Source organism: Mus musculus, chromosome 1, assembly GCF_000001635.26.
Source record: "Mus musculus strain C57BL/6J chromosome 1, GRCm38.p6 C57BL/6J".
NCBI lineage: Eukaryota > Metazoa > Chordata > Mammalia > Rodentia > Muridae > Mus > Mus musculus.
In genome coordinates, this window is record NC_000067.6 from 98,286,416 (window position 1) to 98,293,971 (window position 7,556).

Here is a 7,556-nt window from a genome sequence, read left to right on the forward strand (position 1 = left end):
CAGGTACCAAAGTTAAATCAGGATCAAGTAAACGATCTAAACAGTCCCATATCCCCTAAACAAATAGAAGCAGTCATCAATAGTCTCCCACCCAATAAAAGCCCAGAACCAGATGGGTTTAGTGCAGAGTTCTAGCAGACCTTCAAAAAAGATCTAATTCCAGTTCTGCACAAACTATTCCACAAAATAGAAGTAGAGGGAACTCTACCCAACTCATTCTATGAAGCCACAATTACTCTGATACCTAAACCACAGAAAGATCCAACAAGGATAGAGAACTTCAGACTAATCTCCCTTATGAATATCGATGCAAAAATCCTCAATAAAATTCTCGCTAACCGAATCCAAGAACACATTAAAGGAATCATCCATCCTGACCAAGTAGGTTTTATTCCAGGGATGCAGGGATGGTTTAATATATGGAAATCTATTGAAGAATAAAAAATTACTGAACTCTTCCTCACCCCAGAGCCCGACCCCTCCCATCTAGAGAGTGTTCCCAGAACACTCCTGAACTCTTCACCCCAGAATGCATTCCTGAACTCCTCACCCTAGAGTTCGAACCCTCCCAACTAAAGACTGTTCCAAGAACATTTTTGAGATAAGGGCCTCCTGGAACAACCTCAGAATGAACCGGATACATTGCCAAATAATAGGACATGACCCCTTGTCCCTTGGCAGAACCCCTTAGTTATGTAAACTTGTACTTTCCCTACCCTGCTCTCCCCCCTTGAGTTTTCCTATATAAGCCTGTGAAAAATTTGGCTGGTCGTCGATTCTCCTCTACACCACTATGTGTATGAGTTTCGACCCCAGAGCTCTGGTCTATGTGCTTTCATGCTGTTGCTTTATTAAATCTTGCCTTCAACATTTTGAGTTCGGTCTCAGTGTCTTCTTGGGTCCGCGGCTGTCCCGAGGCTTGAGTGAGGGTCTCCCTTCGGGGGTCTTTCATTTGGGGGCTCGTCCAGGATCAGCGCGACCACCCAGAGACCCTAGACCCACTTTAAGGTAAGATTCTTTGACCTGTCTTGGTCTGGTGTCTGTGTTCTGTTTCTAAGTTTGGTGCGATCGCAGTTTCGGTTTTGCGGATGCTCAGTGAGACCGCGCTCCGAGAGGGAACGCGGGGTGGATAAGGATAGACGTGTCCAGGTGTCCACCGTCCGTTCGCCCTGGGAGACATCCCAGGAGGAACAGGGGAGGACCAGGGACGCCTGGTGGACCCCTTTGGAGGCCAAGAGACCATCTGGGGTTGCGAGATCGTGGGTTCGAGTCCCACCTCATGCCTTGTTGCGAGATCGTGGGTTCGAGTCCCACCTCGTGCAGAGGGTCTCAATCGGCCGGCCTTAGAAAGGCCATCTGATTCTCTGAGTTGCTTGTGGTCGACGCGAAGTCGCCGCCGCTTTTGGTTTCTTTTTTGTCTTAGTCTCGTGTTCGCTCTTGTTGTGTCTACTATTATTCTAGAAATGGGACAATCTGTGTCCACTCCCCTTTCTCTAACTCTGGAGCATTGGAAGGAGGTGCAGGTCAGAGCCCACAACCAGTCGGTGGAGGTCAGAAAGGGTCCGTGGCAGACCTTTTGCGCCTCCGAGTGGCCGATGTTTGGAGTGGGCTGGCCACCAGAAGGTGCTTTTGACTTGTCACTAATCGCCGCCGTCAGGCGAATTGTTTTTCAGGAGGAAGGGGGTCACCCTGATCAGATCCCCTACATTGTGACCTGGCAGAATCTCGTCCAATTCCCACCTCCGTGGGTCAAGCCTTGGACCCCAAATTCTTCGAAACTGACGGTCGCGGTTGCCCAGTCTGATGCAGCCGGAAAGTCCAGCCCGTCAGCTCCCCCCAAGATTTATCCAGAGATTGACGACCTCCTCTGGTTGGACTCCCAACCTCCCCCTTATCCCCTGCCCCAGCAGCCACCTGCAGCCGCCCCACCACAGGGACCAATAGCGAGAGGGGCACAGGGACCGGCGGGGGGAACTCGGAGCCGACGAGGCCGAAGCCCCAGGGAGGAAGGGGGGCCGGATTCAACAGTTGCCTTACCACTTAGAGCACACGTGGGAGGGCCAGCGCCAGGACCCAATGATCTCATTCCTTTACAGTACTGGCCTTTTTCCTCTTCTGATTTATATAATTGGAAAACTAACCACCCTCCTTTCTCAGAGAACCCCTCTGGGCTTACTGGGCTCCTTGAGTCACTTATGTTCTCCCATCAACCCACTTGGGATGATTGTCAGCAGCTTTTGCAGGTTCTTTTTACCACAGAAGAAAGAGAAAGAATCCTGATGGAGGCGAGAAAAAATGTTCTGGGAGAGGACGGCACACCCACTGCCCTCCCTAACCTCGTGGACGAGGCTTTCCCCTTGAACCGCCCCAACTGGGACTACAACACCGTGGAAGGTAGGGGACGCCTCCTTGTCTATCGCCGGACTCTAGTGGCAGGTCTCAGAGGAGCCGCTAGACGGCCCACCAATTTGGCTAAGGTAAGAGAGGTCTTGCAGGGGCAGACTGAACCACCCTCAGTCTTCCTTGAGCGTCTAATGGAGGCATATAGGAGGTACACCCCTTTTGACCCCTTGTCAGAGGGGCAGAGAGCTGCCGTAGCCATGGCCTTCATTGGTCAGTCAGCTCCCGACATTAAGAAAAAGCTGCAAAGGCTGGAGGGGCTCCAAGATCATACGCTCCAAGATTTAGTAAAAGAAGCAGAGAAAGTCTATCATAAGAGGGAAACAGAAGAAGAGAGGCAGGAGAGAGAGAAGAAAGAAATGGAGGAGAGGGAAAATAGACGGGATCGCCGTCAGGAAAGAAATTTGAGTAAAATTTTGGCCGCAGTTGTAAATGATAGACAGTCAGGAAAAGGTAAAATAGGGCTCCTGGGCAACAGGGCAGTGAAACCGCCAGGTGGCAGAAAGATACCACTGGAAAAAGACCAATGCACCTATTGCAAAGAGAAAGGACACTGGGCTAGAGATTGCCCTAAAAAACGGGAGCGATCCAAGGTCCTGACCCTAGAAGATGATTAGGGAAGTCGGGGCTCAGACCCCCTCCCTGAGCCTAGGGTAACTTTGTCCGTGGAGGGGACTCCCGTCAACTTCCTGATAGACACCGGAGCAGAGCATTCAGTACTCACTAGCCCCCTAGGCAAGCTAGGCTCTAAAAAGACCATGGTGATTGGAGCCACTGGTAGTAAATTTTACCCCTGGACGACCGAACGAGCCCTACAGATAAACAAGAACATAGTGACCCATTCCTTCCTGGTGATACCTGAGTGTCCTGCTCCCCTCTTGGGGCGCGATCTGCTAACCAAACTAAAGGCTCAAGTCCAATTCACTTCAGAAGGCCCACAAGTAAGCTGGGGAAAAGCCCCCGTTGCCTGCCTTGTCCTCAACACAGAGGAAGAGTATCGGTTGCATGAAGAGCAACCCAAAAATGCAGTCTCTTCAGGCTGGCTAACTGCGTTCCCCAATGTCTGGGCAGAACAAGCAGGAATGGGGTTGGCTAAACAAGTGCCTCCGGTTGTGGTAGAACTTAAAGCTGATGCCACCCCCATCTCGGTAAGACAATACCCCATGAGCAAGGAAGCTAGGGAGGGCATCCGGCCTCATATCCAGAGGTTGCTAGACCAAGGAGTTTTAGTGGCCTGTCAGTCCCCCTGGAATACACCACTTCTGCCGGTTTGAAAACCAGGGACCAATGACTATCGCCCGGTGCAAGACCTCCGGGAAGTTAACAAAAGGGTCCTGGACATTCACCCCACAGTCCCAAACCCGTACAATTTATTAAGCTCTCTTCCACCTGAGAGAACATGGTATACAGTCCTAGACTTAAAGGATGCCTTCTTTTGCCTGCGCTTGCACCCTAAGAGTCAGCTCCTGTTTGCCTTTGAATGGAGGGACCCAGAGGGCGGACAGACTGGTCAACTAACCTGGACTAGGCTACCACAGGGGTTCAAAAATTCCCCCACCCTGTTTGACGAGGCCCTCCATCGGGATCTCGTACCTTTTCGCGCTCGAAACCCTCAGCTTACCCTACTACAGTATGTGGATGATCTCTTGGTCGCGGCGGCCTCGAAGGAGCTGTGTCACCAGGGAACTGAGAGGCTCCTCGCAGAACTGAGTGACTTGGGGTATCGAGTTTCGGCTAAAAAGGCACAAATTTGTCAAACTGAGGTAACCTACTTGGGGTATACCCTCCGAGGGGGTAAAAGATGGCTCACAGAAGCCCGGAAGAAGACTGTTATGATGATCCCCTCGCCAACCACCCCACGGCAGGTACGTGAGTTTCTCGGGACTGCTGGCTTTTGTAGACTCTGGATTCCAGGCTTTGCAACCCTAGCGGCACCTCTATATCCTTTGACTAAGGAAGGGTTTCCTTTTGAGTGGAAAGAAGAGCACCAAAGAGCTTTTGAGGCTATCAAGTCATCTCTAATGACTGCCCCCGCGCTAGCATTACCAGACTTGACTAAGCCTTTCGTCCTATATGTGGACGAGAGAGCGGGCGTAGCCAGGGGAGTGTTGACACAAGCACTGGGACCCTGGAAGAGACCTGTAGCCTATTTGTCAAAGAAATTAGATCCCGTTGCTAGTGGATGGCCCACATGCCTGAAAGCTATTGCGGCAGTGGCCCTGCTGATCAAAGATGCTGACAAATTGACAATGGGACAAAAGGTGACTGTTGTAGCCCCTCATGCCTTGGAAAGTATCGTGCGGCAGCCACCTGACAGATGGATGACAAATGCCCGAATGACACACTATCAGAGCTTGCTGCTAAATGAGCGTGTAACCTTTGCGCCCCCTGCCATCCTCAACCCAGCTACCCTTCTCCCTCTAACAAATGATTCCGTCCTAGTACATCAATGTACAGACATCCTCGCTGAAGAAACTGGGACCAGAAGAGACCTGACTGACCAACCCTGGCCTGGAGCTCCCAGTTGGTATACGGACGGCAGCAGTTTCCTGATAGAGGGGAAGCGAAAGGCTGGAGCTGTGGTGGTGGACGGGAAAAAGGTAATTTGGGCAAGCGCTTTGCCTGAAGGAACATCAGCACAAAAGGCTGAACTTATAGCGCTTATACAAGCCCTCCGAGAGGCTAAAGGTAAGATCGTTAACATCTACACTGACAGCCGTTATGCTTTTGCTACCGCACACATCCATGGGGCCATCTACAGGCAGTGAGGGCTATTGACTTCGGCTGGTAAAGACATTAAAAACAAAGAAGAAATTCTGGCCCTGTTGGAAGCTATACATGCACCTAAGAAGGTAGCCATCATCCACTGCCCCGGCCACCAAAGAGGAGAAGACTTGGTGGCCAAGGGCAACCGAATGGCAGACTCAGTGGCAAAACAAGTTGCTCAAGGGGCCATGATCTTAACTGAAAACGGTGATCCGCCCAAAAGCCCTGAGGATGAGAGGTATAACATAAAAGAGCTATTGTGGACCAGTGATCCCCTCCCATACTTTTTTGAAGGGAAAATAGAATTGACTCCCGAAGAAGGAATAAAATTTGTGAAAGGACTACACCAATTCACCCACCTGGGAGTTGAAAAAATGATGAGACTAATTAAAAATTCCCGATACCAAGTCCCCAACCTGAAGTCAGTGGCTCAAAAGATTATAGACTCCTGCAAACCATGTGCATTCACTAATGCGACTAGAGCCTACAAAGAACCTGGAAAGAGACAACGGGGAGACCGTCCTGGAGTGTATTGGGAGGTAGATTTTACTGAAGTTAAACCTGGAATGTATGGTAACAAGTATCTGTTAGTATTTGTAGACACTTTTTCAGGATGGGTTGAGGCGTTTCCCACTAAAACTGAGACTGCCCAGATTGTGGCCAAGAAGATCCTTGAAGAAATCCTGCCAAGATTTGGAATCCCTAAGGTAATCGGGTCCGACAATGGACCAGCCTTTGTTGCCCAGGTAAGTCAGGGCTTGGCCACTCAGTTGGGCATCGATTGGAAATTACACTGTGCTTACCGCCCTCAAAGCTCAGGACAGGTAGAGAGAATGAATAGGACCTTAAAAGAGACCTTGACTAAATTAGCCATTGAGACCGGCGGGAAAGACTGGGTGGCTCTCCTTCCTCTTGCGCTCTTCCGAGCCCGAAACACCCCTGGATGTTTCGGGCTCACTCCTTTTGAAGTTCTGTATGGAGGACCTCCCCCCTTAATGGAAGCTGGTGGAACATTGGTTTCCGACTCTGACCCTGTCTTACCCTCCTCTTTGCTTATTCATTTAAAGGCCCTAGAAGTGATTAGGACCCAGATTTGGGACCAACTGAAGGCAGCCTATACCCCAGGGACCACCGCAGTACCCCACGGGTTCCGAGTTGGAGACAAAGTCTTGGTCAGACGGCATCGAACCGGCAGCCTCGAACCACGGTGGAAGGGACCCTATTTGGTGTTACTGACAACCCCTACTGCGGTAAAAGTTGACGGGATTGCCTCCTGGATCCACGCCTCCCACGTCAAGAGGGCCGCCAGTCAAGATGAAGAAAACCACGAAGACAATTGGACAGTGGCAGCCACTGACAATCCTCTTAAGCTTCGTTTGCGCCGCAGGCGCCACCCTGAGCCTAGGGAACCATAACCCTCATGCTCCAATTCAACAGTCTTGGGAAGTGCTTAATGAGGAGGGAAACATTGTATGGGCAACCACTGCAGTCCATCCCCTCTGGACTTAGTGGCCTGATCTCACACCTGACATCTGTAAGTTAGTGGCAGGATCCCCCAAATTGGACCTCCCCGATCATACCGATCTTAGTAACCCACCCCCTGAAGAGCGGTGTGTCCCAAACGGGATAGGGAGCACATATGGGTGTTCGGGGCAGTTTTACCGAGCTAATCTTAGAGCTGCACATTTTTATGTTTGCCCTGGTCAGGGTCAGAGCAAGAGGCTTCAACAAGAATGCGGGGGGGCATCAGATTACTTTTGTGGTAAATGGACATGTGAAACGACAGGGGAAGCTTACTGGAAACCCTCCTCTGACTGGGACCTAATCACGGTAAAACGAGGAAGTGGTTATGATAAGTCAAACGAAGGAGAAAGAAACTCCTATAAATATCCAGAGAATGGGTGCGCTTTTGAAAACAGCCCCCCAGGACCATGCAAAGGTAAATACTGCAACCCCCTACTTATAAAGTTCACAGAGAAAGGGAAACAACACCGTCTAAGTTGGCTTAAAGGAAATAGGTGGGGTTGGCGAGTATACATTCCACTAAGAGATCCTGGGTTCATTTTCACGATCAGGCTGACAGTGAGAGACCCAGCGGTGACACCCGTTGGGCCCAACAAGGTCCTTATAGAACAGGGCCCCCCAGTCGTACCGGCTCCCCCAAAGGTCCCAGCCGTACCAGCTCCACCAACTCCACAGCCCAACATAGTGGTACCCTCCCTAGGGACTAATACTTCCCTCATAAAGCCTACCTTGGCTTCCCCACCGCCCCTAGGTACAGAGAACCGTCTGGTCAGTCTAGTCCAGGGAGCTTTTTAAGCTTTAAATAGAACTAACCCTAATATGACTCAATCATGCTGGTTATGCTATACCTCTAGCCCCCCTTATTA

The 7,556-nt window shown here is 50.7% G+C and overlaps 1 pseudogene; it reads left to right on the top strand.

Annotated features, from left to right (window-relative positions):
• Nucleotides 1–1,463: 1,463 nt before the first annotated feature.
• On the top strand, nt 1,464–6,554 carry Gm46078 (annotated as a pseudogene).
• The last annotated feature ends 1,002 nt before the right edge of the window (nt 6,555–7,556 follow it).